General features: G+C 46.4%; 1 pseudogene; it reads left to right on the forward strand.

Annotated features, from left to right (window-relative positions):
- LOC127164166 (NACHT, LRR and PYD domains-containing protein 12-like) overlaps positions 1-11,721 on the forward strand; it is a 443,855-nt pseudogene extending 432,134 nt beyond the window's left edge.
- The last annotated feature ends 731 nt before the right edge of the window (positions 11,722-12,452 follow it).

A 12,452-nucleotide genomic window follows, 5' to 3' on the forward strand; every position in this document is an offset into this window, starting at 1 on the left:
CTTCAGAATTTGACCCTGAGACTTTTTTTCAGTCTATGGAGATTTGTGATTTGTGTTTACTTAAGTTACTTATGACATTTTAATAGATAAAGTGTTTTTTTTAAGTATACAGTAATAAAGCATTTACAAATTATTTGCAAACAGTAACTGTAGTTCCCTATCTGTTGTACACTAGTTGTGTTGAGTAGTGTACGACACAAGGGGTCGCTCTTGGGAGCCCAATCACCTCTGACGGTATAGAAACAGGCCAATGAATTTGGGTGTGCAGATTTTGCATAGCTGGCCACGCCCGTTCATCGGGGTATAATAGGGCAGCGTGTGCATCTGCTCACTCGTTCTGTTTTTCGGAGCCGAATGCAGCGTCTCTGCGTCACCTGCCCTGCGGTCCAGCTCTCGTAGGAAGGTGGCACCGTCAGCTCGTCCTCAGGCCACTAAGAACCCTCGTCAGGCTTCGAAGCGGTCCTGAGACGGGTGGCTCAGGGAGGAGGGATCGTTTGACCCGTCCGGGTCCACACTCAACGAGGGGACGAGTGCTGGATTCGGCTCCAACTCGGCTGTCTGCCACCTGGCAGACGGCCACCACATGGTTAATAAAAGCAATTTCCTTCTTCTCTGGGCGTTACTCACAGTACTCCCGACCCTCTTCACGATAGTTGGGTGCTGTATCCTCCATCCAGGGCATGCGGTCGCACACCCACTGTGTTCCCTCATGTCCTGAAACAACGAGCTCGTTCAAACGATTTTCCTCCTCGGGGGAATCCTCTGGTCAGCTCTCACGACACAAACTCGCCGGGCAAGGCAGCCAGTGGTTTCCAGGGCTTCTCACCTCCGGCCACACACTGCCTTCCCAGCCACATTACCCCCAACCCTGGTACGTTGGGTGTAATTCCTTTGAGACCCCTAGCGGAGAATTTTTCGGGTTGGCTGAATCTCCCCAACCCTTCCCGCTGGCTCCTCAGGACCATCCGGCTCGGCTATGCTATCCAGGTTGCACGGCATCCGCCCAAGTTCCGGGGTGTGCTTGCTACCTCAGTGCGAGGCAGCAGCACCTCGGTTCTTTGTGCGGAGATCGCAGTCCTTCTGGTGAAGGGTGTGATAGAAACTGTCCCCTCAGTCGAGATGAAGAAAGGGTTTTACAGCCCCTACTTCATTGTACCCAAGAAGGGTGGTGGGCTCAGGCCAATCCTGGACCTGAGAGTTTTGAATCGGGCCCTACTCAAGCTCCCGTTCAAAATGTTAACGTTCAAGCACCTTCTCATGTGCGTCAGAGCTCAGGATTGGTTTGTGGTGATAGGCCTAAAGGACGCGTACTTTCATGTCTCGATCCTTCCAAGACACAGGCCGTTCCTGCGGTTTGCCTTCGAAGGACGGGCATATCAGTACAAAGTTCTTCCCTTCGGCCTCTCCCTGTCGCCCCACGTCTTTACGAAGGTAGCGGAGGCTGCCCTGGCCCCCCTCAGGGAAGTGGGCATCCGCATTCTCAACTATCTCAATGACTGGCTAATCCTAGCTCACTCGTCGGAGTTGGTTTGCGCTCACAGGGATGTGGTTCTCAACAACTTGGCTCAGTTGGGAGTTCAGGTCAACTGGGAAAAGAGCAAACTCCCCCCAGTGCAGAGGATCTCTTTTCTCGGTGTGGAACTGGACTCGGTCAGTATGTCTGCTTGTCTCTCCCCGGAGTGTGCACAGTCAGTGCTGAGGTGTATGGCGACACTCAGATGCGGGTCTGCGGTCCCCCTAAAACAGGTTCAGAGGCTTCTAGGGCACATGGCATCCTCAGCATCCTCATCCTCCGCGGTCACGCCGCTGGGCTTGATGCACATGAGACCGCTGCAACACTGGCTGCATACCCGAGTCCCGAGATGGGCATGGCACAGGGGCACGCTTCGTGTGAGCATCACACCATCGTGTCGCAAGACTCTCAACCCTTGGACGGACATTGCATTCCTGCAGTCAGGAGTACCCTTGGAACAGGTGTCCAGATGCATCGTTGTCACCACAGATGCTTCCAAGACAGGCTGGGGCGCCGTTTGCAATGGACAAGCAGCTTCTGGGGTCTGGACAGGCCCCCGACTGCTTTGGCACATCAACTGCCTGGAGTTGTTGACAGTGCTCTTGGCCCTGAAGAGGTTACGACCTTTGGTTCAGGGCAAGCACGTGTTGGTCCGGTCAGACAACACAGCGACTGTAGCCTACATCAACCACCAGGGCGGTGTACGCTCCTTTCGCATGTCACAACTAGCTCGCCATCTCTTGCTGTGGATCCAACACAGACTCAGGTCTCTTCGGGCCACTCACATTCCAGGCGAAGCCAACCGTGTGGCCGATTCTCTGTCACGCCAAGTTTCGCTCGGAGGCGAGTGGAGGCTCCACCCCCAGGCGGTCCAGCTGATTTGGGATCGATTCGGACAGGCACAAGTAGATCTCTTTGCCTCACCGGAATCCACCCACTGCCAGTTATGGTACGGGCTAACCGAGGCTCCCCTCGGGATAGATGCACTGGCACACAGCTGGCCGAAGAACAGGCTCAAGTATGCGTTTCCCCCAGTGAGCCTCATTGCACAAACCCTGTGCAAAGTCAGGGAGGACAAGGAACAGATTCTTTTGGTGGCCCCCTTCTGGCCCCACAGAACCTGGTTCTCGGACCTGGTGCTCCTGGCATCAGCTCCCCCCTGGCGCATTCTTCTGAGGAAGGACCTCCTCTCTCAGGGGAAGGGCACAATCTGGCACCCCCGCCCGGATCTTTGGAACCTCCACCTATGGTCCCTGGACGCGACCAGGAGGATTTCAGAGACATTTCACCATCAGTGGTAAACACCCTCTTACAGGCAAGAGCTCCCTCCACCAGGCAGCTGTATGACCTGAAATGGCGTATTTTTGTAAACTGGTTTTCTTCCCGGGGGAAGGACCCACGGAGGTGTGGCATCAAGTCAGTGTTATCCTTCCTCCAAGGAGGCCTGGACAGGCACCTACCTGCCTCAACATTCAAGCTTCATGTCACAGCAGTATCAGCTAATCATGACTTGGTGGGGGGCAGATCGGTGGGGAAACACGATTTGATAATCAGATTTCTTAGAGGAGCCCGGAGATTAAACCCTCCCCGGCCGCATCAGATCCCCTATTGGGATCTTTCTGTGGTTCTCCGAGGTCTACAGCGAGATCAAGTTGAGCCCCTTCAGTCAGTCGGAGTTGACGCCCTCTTCCTAAAGACGGCGCTCCTGACTGCACTCACTTCTGTCAAAAGAGTGGGAGATCTCCAAGCCCTCTCCATCAACAATTCGTGCCTAGAATTCGGGCCGGCAGATTCTCACGTTGTCCTGAGACCCCGGCCTGAATATGTGCCCAAGGTCCCCACTACTCCTTTTAGAGATCAGGTGGTGACCTTGCTAGCTATTTCTTCTCAGGAAGATGACCCCAACCTGACCTTGTTATGCCCAGTCCGTGCCCTGCGCATTTACTTGGAACAAACTCAACCCTTCAGACGTTCGGAACAGCTCTTTGTCTGTTATGGAGGACAGCAGAAGGGGAAGGCTGTCTCCAAACAAAGGATTTCCCACTGGCTAGTGGACGCAATCCGGATGGCCTACCAGGCCAGAGGTTTACCCTGCCCATTAGGAATAAGAGCTCACTCAACCAGGGGCGTCGCTGTTTCGGCAGCTCTTGTGAATGGGGCCTCATTAACAGACATCTGTAGGGCTGCAGGTTGGGCTACACCTAACACATAGATTCACACCAGATTTTACAATTTGCACATGGAACCAGTATCGGCTAGAGTCTTGAACGCAAGCTCTTGACTCGGCACACTGGTTGGTGTAGAGCTTGCCTAAAGCGCTTCCCCTAATTGGTGATTACGCTTCTAAGTTTCAGTAGGTTTCCTGGACACCTCCCTCCATCATTGGCACTTCCAGACGTGGCAGAGTTTTGCAGAGGAACTCGCTACAAATTCCAACATAAGGTTGGAGTTGTGCCCCATATGTAGTGGCCCCTTATGTGGCCCCATGTGTTTATTTCCACCTATAGCTCGTTGTGGTGCGGTGTTTCCCCTGAGATCAGGTTTGTCTCTAAGGTCCTAAGTTTGGTTGTCTCCCTTACGTGAGACCCACCATGGGTCCCATATCTAACGATATTCACTTTATACCCCCCCTCTGGGCAGGTTGTGATCTCCGTAGTGCCTCTTTCCCTCGGGAAACAGTCACTTCCCAACGTTCACCAAGACTCGCTCCACTGAGGCAGGCCCGGCTGCAGGGCTCTGCTGTACAGGTCAGTTCTTGGATGCTGGGAGATCACGAAGAGGTGAGCTGCACTTATGTTAACACGTTGGCTTGTTACTATCTGCACCCGGTCATTCGTGATGCGGCCAGACTTGTGGCGTGATTTGACAGGGGACCCCAGATAGGGAACGTCTCGTATGGTAACCCTTGTTCCCTGATGGAGGGAACGGAGAGGTTGTGTCTCCCATGCCACAACTCTGGACCGCCTCTGAGTGAGTTGAGACGCTCGGCTCCTCAGATCAGAATGAGTGAGCAGATGCACACGCTGCCCTATTATACCCGGATGAACGGGGCGTGGCCAGTTATGCAAAATCTGCACACCCAATTTCATTGGCCTGTTTCTATACCGTCAGAGGTGATTGGGCTCCCAAGAGTGATCCCTAGTGTCGTACACTACTCGACACAACGTCTCTGTTCCCTCCATCAGGGAATGTCTCGAGTTACTTGACTGTAACCCTGTTCCCTTAAAAAGCGGGAATGAGATGCTGCGTATCAATATGCTAATGAGAACAATCTTTGTTCGACCGGTTGTGAAGCATGTGTGTCAAACACGCCAAGAATTGGCCTAAATAACCTCGGCAGGTGACGTCATTTGATTACATGCACCTGAGGGTTATAAATCTTCAGGTTACAGCTTTGTCTGAAGAGATGTCCAGGCACGCCTACAGTTTCCTTTTTAAGGGAACAGGGTTACAGTCAAGTAACCTGAGACATTCCCTACCAAAAGCTACACTCGATGCTGCATATCAATACACTAATGGGAACGAGAATACCACCGCCGCTGCACTGGAAGTGTCTGGACCCGTCAAGGTTGTGTAGTGTGTGCGCACATACATCGAAGAGGTCTCAGACATGACTCTGGGATGTTGGCTCAAGGACATGAGAGCCTGGAGCATCATGGACATCCAAATTGTAGAGTCTGCAAAATGTGTGCGGAGAGGTCCAGCCTTGCTGCACCACACACTTGCTGCAAGGGGACACTGTCAGAGCCTAAATATAGCATGCAACCCACCTGGCTGAATGGGCCCAACTCCTAGAGGGGAAGCTTGACCGCGCTCCTCGTAGGCTAGGGCAACAACATCCCTCACCCAGTTAGTCTAAAGGTAGCCATAGCATATGAAAAACTGCTCTGATTTACACCACTAGCTAGTGCGGTGGATGTAAATCTGAAGAGCATGTACTGGACACAGTAGGTGAAGTCCTTCTTGCTCCGGTGTCGTGAATGGCAGAGGGCAGAAGGCTTCAAGAATGGCTGGATAAAAGGGTGAGGATGCAAAATAGCTTTGACCAGCCCAGGGGCAAAGCCTAAGCAGGATGACAAGACTGACAGAACCTGCAAATCCCATTTCTCCTCAGAGAAGTGATAGCCATGAGAAAAACCATCTTCAGAGTCAGAGACCTGACAGGCGGTGACTCTAGTGGTTCAAAATAGAGTCTCAACTAGACCCTTAGAGCACTAAAGCCAAGTCCCACGAAGGAACTGTCGCTCTGGTGAGCGGCCTCAACCGCTTAGCTCCATCAAAGAAGCGACCAGCTCAGGGGCAAAGCCTAAGCAGGATGACAAGACTGACAGAGCCTGCAAATGCACATTTTTTCTTAGAGAAGTATTAGTCATGAGAAAAACCATCTTCAGAGTCAGAAACCTGACAGGCGTTGACTCTAGTGGTTCAAAATAGGGTCTCAACTAGACCCTTAGAGCTGGTGAGCGGCCTCAACCGCTGAGCTCCATGAATGAAGCAGGCAACTAGAAGGTGCTTTCCCACAGAAACCCAGTCAATCAGAGTTTGGCAGACCGAACCGGCGGCCACATAGACTCTGAAAGTACCAGGACATGTACCTGAGGACAGATTTTCTTGCAGGAACTCCAGCACGGAACACTCTGGCAGTGAACTGGGTCTGCATGGTGTGCCAAACACCTGTGTTCGAAAAAGCACCATCTGAGGCATAACTCCTTCTAGTGGAGGGAGTCCTGGCAATCAGAATAGTATGTAGTGTATCTGCTGGAAACCCAGGATCCCTTGTGGTCCCCCTCAGGGGCCTGAGATGAAGGTTCCAGAGCTCAGGTCGGGGATGATATACGTCCCCTGTGCCTGAGGTAAGACAACTTTCCTGCCCGGAATCGCCCACAGCAAGCCGCCAAGGAGGGATATTAAATCTGGGAACCACACTCTGGTTGGCCAACAAGGTGCTATAAATAAGTACAAAACCTTTGTTGACAACCATGGCCAGGACTCCTGGAAGCAGAATGATCAGGAGAATGCGTAACGACGCAGCCTGGACCACATATGGGTCCTTGCGTCCAGGTCCAGGGGAGCTGGAGAAGTCAGAGAGTGGACATTGTGCTGTTTTCTGTGAAGCAAAGAGGCCCATCTCTGCTTCATAAATTCTTCCAATGTGTCACAGCTTATCTGGACAGTGAGTCTGCTCTCACATTCATATGCCCCAGAATGTAAATCGCCTTGATGGACAGTAACTTGTTCTGTTTCCCAAGCAGAACCTGCTATGCTAGCCTGTTCCAGGCAGCACAGATGCAGTCTGTGCTGGTGACTTAAGTGGCTACCACAGTATAGTCCCCCCGCACTAAGACATGGTAGCCCCTGCTGGAGGATGTATTTCAGGGCCCGAAATACAGCCATCATTCCGAGGCAATTGATGTGCCAATCGAGAAGATGACCTCTCCAGATCCCTTGGGCTGGACTGTCATCCAAGACCCCACCCCAGCCCGTGAGGGAAGCGTCTGTCGTTAGCATCTTGCGACAACAACACATGCCTAGAGTGGGACCCAAAGTCAAAAACCGGGGTCTGAACCACATAGAAAGGGTACGAAGCCCTTAGCGCGTAACCCTTGTATGCCTCTGGGGATTGGCCCTTAGATTAAATCCCCTGGCTCTGAGCCACAACTGCAGCGGTCTCACGTGCATGGCATCCAAAGGTTTACGTGGATGCAGTCACCATGAGACCTAAAGCTTTCTGAAAGTATGTAGAGTAGCTTTCTGGCCTAGCCTAAAATTCCTCAGGGTGTTTAGAATGGATTCGACACGTGTAGGACACAACTGTGCCCACAGTAGGATCGAATCTGTACAACCCCTAAATACATTGTCCCCTGGGCAATAGAGAAACACTTTCCTTGGTGCTGAGTCTCCACCCCAAAAGCTGCATCTATGCATTTTGTATATGTGCGGGGTGATAAGGCTAGGCCGAATGGAAGAACCCGATTCTAGTAAGCTTTACCCCCAAAGCGAACCTCAGGAACTTCCTGCGTTGTGGCAAAATTATAAATGGAAAGTATGCGTCCTTGAGATCTAAAGTGGACGCAACCCCCGTCATTTCTGAGAACCAGAAATACTGGCTATGGCAGTACGACTCTGTGTAGGAGGGGAGATGTTCTACAACCTCCTTGTTCAGCAGAGCTTGCAATTCCAGTGTCAACAAAAACGCTTGTTCTGGTTTCACGGTAGTGTAGACCACGCCATTGAAACGCAGAAAATGATATGCATATCATATGCTGTAGCCCCTTTGTACAGCGCTGCTAAATTTTCTGAAAGGGACACTGTTTGTGACACTTTGTTTTGCCGGGGGAGAATGTTAAATGTCTAGTGTCCTGAAACACGGCAGGACACAATCAAACATGTAACATCTTACTGGAGATCGCTGACCTCCAAAACACCAGTGGTGGCAGAAGTTGTACAGCGATCCCCTAAGGGTGCCAGGAAGGTGCTCTTACTCCCCGTTGGAGTTAACCACGGACCTCCCCGAGGGGACACACCCATTGTCCTTGGAACAGCCTCAGGACCTCCATTCGGTCATAGACCGTTTTTAGGTCCGGCTTCCACTTGGCTGTTGAGTGCTACGAGCTTTTCTCCAGTCTTTACGTGGGAGAGTAAGACTTGCACACTGTCTCTTTAAGCTTCTCGCCTCAGGGGAGCTGGACCGTGTTGGGACTGGGTGGCCGACAGCCCCGACACTAGAGCACGGTAGGGGAAACACTTAAAAGCTTCTTAACCCTCTGGGGTCTGAGGGTGTTTTGGGGCCCTGGAGAAGTTTTGACATGCCCTGACATTTGTGCTTTTTTCAGTATCTTAAAAACATATTAATGGCTAAAGTCTGATTACATTCTAATCAGCACAAACTGGGCTACAATAATATGCAAGCAACATTAAAATACATGTTTGTGTTTTTGAGAAAACGTTTATGCGTGGTTAGTGAAAAACTAAAATCTTTAAGTCACTGAAATAAGACCATGAAACATTAGTCCACAAGACTTTTGAGAACTGGATGTGGTAGTCTAGAGTTTTTTTCTACAAAATTATGTGAAAATCATCTCATTCACGCGTTTACAGAAAACAATATATTGATTTAAATTTTCTAAGACATGTTTTGTGACTGAAAGGGAATATGCGAGGGAGTGACAACGACCATGAATATTGAGTGATCTACACCTGAGAGACAAAAGGCCCTCCTCTAATGGCCCATCAATGAGACTGTGACTGTCAGGTAGAAACAATGAGAGATTCAAAGAATGGAGTTTTAGACTATTTGTATTTTATTTACAACACAGTATCATCAAAACATACATAATTAAGGTCAAAAGCACATTGACTACACTGATCTAACCATAGAGACGTGAACAGACTTTGTGTCATTCCTGAAAACTGTTTTCTGAATTCTGTTCAACAAGTGAAACAAGTAAATTATACCTGATATTTAAAGGATTGCTGCTTCTTTCCGTGGATTTAAGAAACAAAACTCATTATCAGTAGTCCAGGAAATTGTTTTACAATAAAAAAAACAGTGTAGTTGAACATTTGATGTTGGTATAGCACTCTTCATGTAGCCTTCATCTGTGGTGCAGGAATCCGATCACTAGACAAAAAGAAAAAAGAAAAAAAAAAAAAAAAAAAAAAAAAACTGTGAGCATGTTAATATCAGGAGTATCTGTAATATATACATATAGTATGATTTTGTAGTCATAGACTTACACATGCTTTATAATATCTTTAAAAAATGGCATTTTATATCTGAGAAACTAATTATTATTGTTTAGCATGTTAAACACCTATTCATGAACAAAGTATTAATAATAAACTATTATCCTATTGTTATACGATAGATAAATAAATAAATAAATAAATTCGAATTTATAATCATAAACACAAGCATGCTTTGTATGTAGCATACAATACAAAACCATTTCATGTCTGGGAAACTAATTTATTATTGTTAAGCACGTCATAAACATCTATTCGTGAGCAGAGTATATGACAGTAGTTTGGTCTAAACAATCTTAGACTCTATCATTCAGTGTTACAGTGTAAACACTATTACTTTTATATCGCGTCATTTTTATTTTATAGAACATTAAAAACATCCTGGCGTCGTCAAACATTTCGATGCAATGAAATGAAACATACTTCATAACGTTTCACTTTAACGTAAGCAGGCTAATAAAAGAAAGACTTACTCTTTCGGTGGATCTCGCCGTGCGTCGCATCGCGCTCTTCCTCTGAATCCCAATTCAACAAAAGCAAGAGTTGCAGCGTTCGCTGGCCGATCCAAAGAAATGCCGTGGCATGCTTTGGAAACGTGCGCGAAAATCTCCCGATCTGGCGAGAGAACGAGAGAAAGGGGAGGACCCGCCTCTCGAGCCTCGAACAGATCAAAGTGCGTTCTTAACGAGGGCGCAACGGCTCGTGAATCGCCCTAGAATGCAAGAGCTGCATGCTCTTACCCCTAACACTCCAAAAAATACTGCAGAGATGAGCCGTAACACAGAGACAAGCATCTCTCACAGATTAACTCGCTATGATGAGTAAGCGTTAACTTTTACTTTCACTTTCACTTTCATTGATACTGCTTTAGCGTGACACACACACACAATGCGGTCTCTGAAGACAGAGAAACCTGAAGATTTGTACGTCTCACGCCTATTTATAACCCTCAGGTGCATGTAATCAAATGACGTCACCTGCCGAGGTTATTTAGGCCAATTCTTGGCGTGTTTGACACACATGCTTCACATCCGGTCGAACAAAGATTGTTCTCATTAGCGTATTGATGCAGCATCGAGTGTAGCTTTTCGGTAGGGAACGAGGGTTACCATACATAACTGAGACGTTATTCAATACCTGTTGTTAATATATTAATAGACTATATACAAACAATGATGTCTTCATTTATTGTCACTGTAATTAACAAATTCTTCTTGGTTAATTTTCATAATTTCATTTATTGTTTTATTGTTTTAACCTTTATTGGTCATTAATTGCATTAGTATTAAGAGTTTCTTAAAATGTGCACATACATGAAGCCTTTGCCCACAGTTAAACATAACTACTAAAAATTAAATGCTGTCAATATGAAATGCATACAAATACTTATTAGATCACGTTGTTAAAATACATCAGTTAGGATTAGAAGTAGGTTTAGAGTTTGGCTTAGTGGCAAATGGATATACACTTTATACAGTACATCTATACAGTATACTATGCAAGGTCCCTTTAAAACATGGAAACCCAATGTGTGTATGTGTACTTAATGTATTTGTAAACATTTTAAGGATCACTGAATTTTAGTGCAATTAATGTCCAATAAAGGGTGGTTTAAAGCACTTAATTTATTACATTTTCAGATTTTCTGTGACCCAATCTATAGTGGTAACAATCTGCAGTTAATAAGTTGTCAACAAAGTATTATATGACAATAAATGAACTCACTATTTGTATAAAGTCTACTAATGTATTAACTACAGTTTATAAACTACAAATGAACTACAATATTTTTGAAAAGATATAGAAGTGCTTTGGTATTGTGTTTGTATTATAACATGTTATTCAGTACAAACATCCACTCCAGATTATAAACTATATAACGTAATAAATTCAAATTCAAAATATAATCTAATAAATTCACATTAATATGGCTTTTTGTTTTGTTCTCTTTTACAGGCTGTGTGGGTGTCATCTCACTGCTCAGTCCTGTGAAAGTTTATCTTCAGCTCTACAGTCATCAAAAACTGTCCTGAGAGAGCTGGATCTGAGTAACAATGACCTGCAGGATCCCGGAGTAAAACTTCTTTCTGATGGACTGAAGAGTCCAAACTCTAAGCTGAAGATATTGAGGTTGGAGTTTGAAATACTATTATTTATTAGTATTTTTATTAGTGTATATTTTTTATTTTTATTGGTATAAAAATTATTCATTATTTATTTATGTATTAAAAATAATCACACTAAGATTAATTCTTTATTCAATTACTGTGTTCTTCTTGTTCAGGTTTTCCATGTGTAATCTCACTGCTCAGTCTTGTGGGAGTTTGTCATCAGTTTTAAAATCCTCAAACTCTGTCCTGAAAGAACTGGACCTGAGTAACAATGACCTGCAGTATTCTGGAGTGAAACTTCTTTCTGAAGGACTGAAGAGTCAAAACTGTCAGCTGGAGATACTGAGGTAGCTGGTTTTCCATAAAATACCTTACAAAATGCTTTCACAATAAATGGCCATTGAATTTTGTCAACAAATGTTTAATCTGCTCTCAACGCAATGCCAGAACAAGAGACAAAAACATTCCCAGATACTATCCGGATGTGGGCCACTTAAGACAATGACGACTGCTGGCCTTCTTATGGCTCGGACAAAATGGATGTAACCCTGAAGTGGTCCACATGTAAAATAGCAAAAATAACCCAAATGTATTAAATCACTTGTGGGCCTTTTTAGGCAAATATGCAGTGTTCACAGCAAGGTGTAATCTGAATTTGACCCTAAAGTGGCCCATGTGGTAAATATTGTATATGGCCAAAATAGTACCAACCAAATGTGGGCCACCTTTGGCAAAAATGTGCCACAATTGAAAAAGGCTAATCATGGTGTAAACCAAATGTGGTCCACAATCCCCAATTATATATAAAATAAATCTGGGCCAGTTTTGGCAATGATATGGCAGCGTAAGCACTGGCAAATGTGGACGTGAGCCTAAAGTGGCCCACATATAAAATGACAAATATTGCCCAAATAATTAATAGCAATTTGGGCCACTTTTGGCAAATATACGGCACAGTCAGCATTGGCTAATTAGTGGCAGATATGCCCCATATATCACAAAACAGATGAGGGCCAGGTCTGGTTTGGATGTAGCACTTGATACTGGCTAACAGAAATGTATATTTGAAATTGTAAATATGG

This window comes from Labeo rohita, chromosome 4 (genome assembly GCF_022985175.1).
Source record: "Labeo rohita strain BAU-BD-2019 chromosome 4, IGBB_LRoh.1.0, whole genome shotgun sequence".
In the NCBI taxonomy this organism is placed as follows: domain Eukaryota; kingdom Metazoa; phylum Chordata; class Actinopteri; order Cypriniformes; family Cyprinidae; genus Labeo; species Labeo rohita.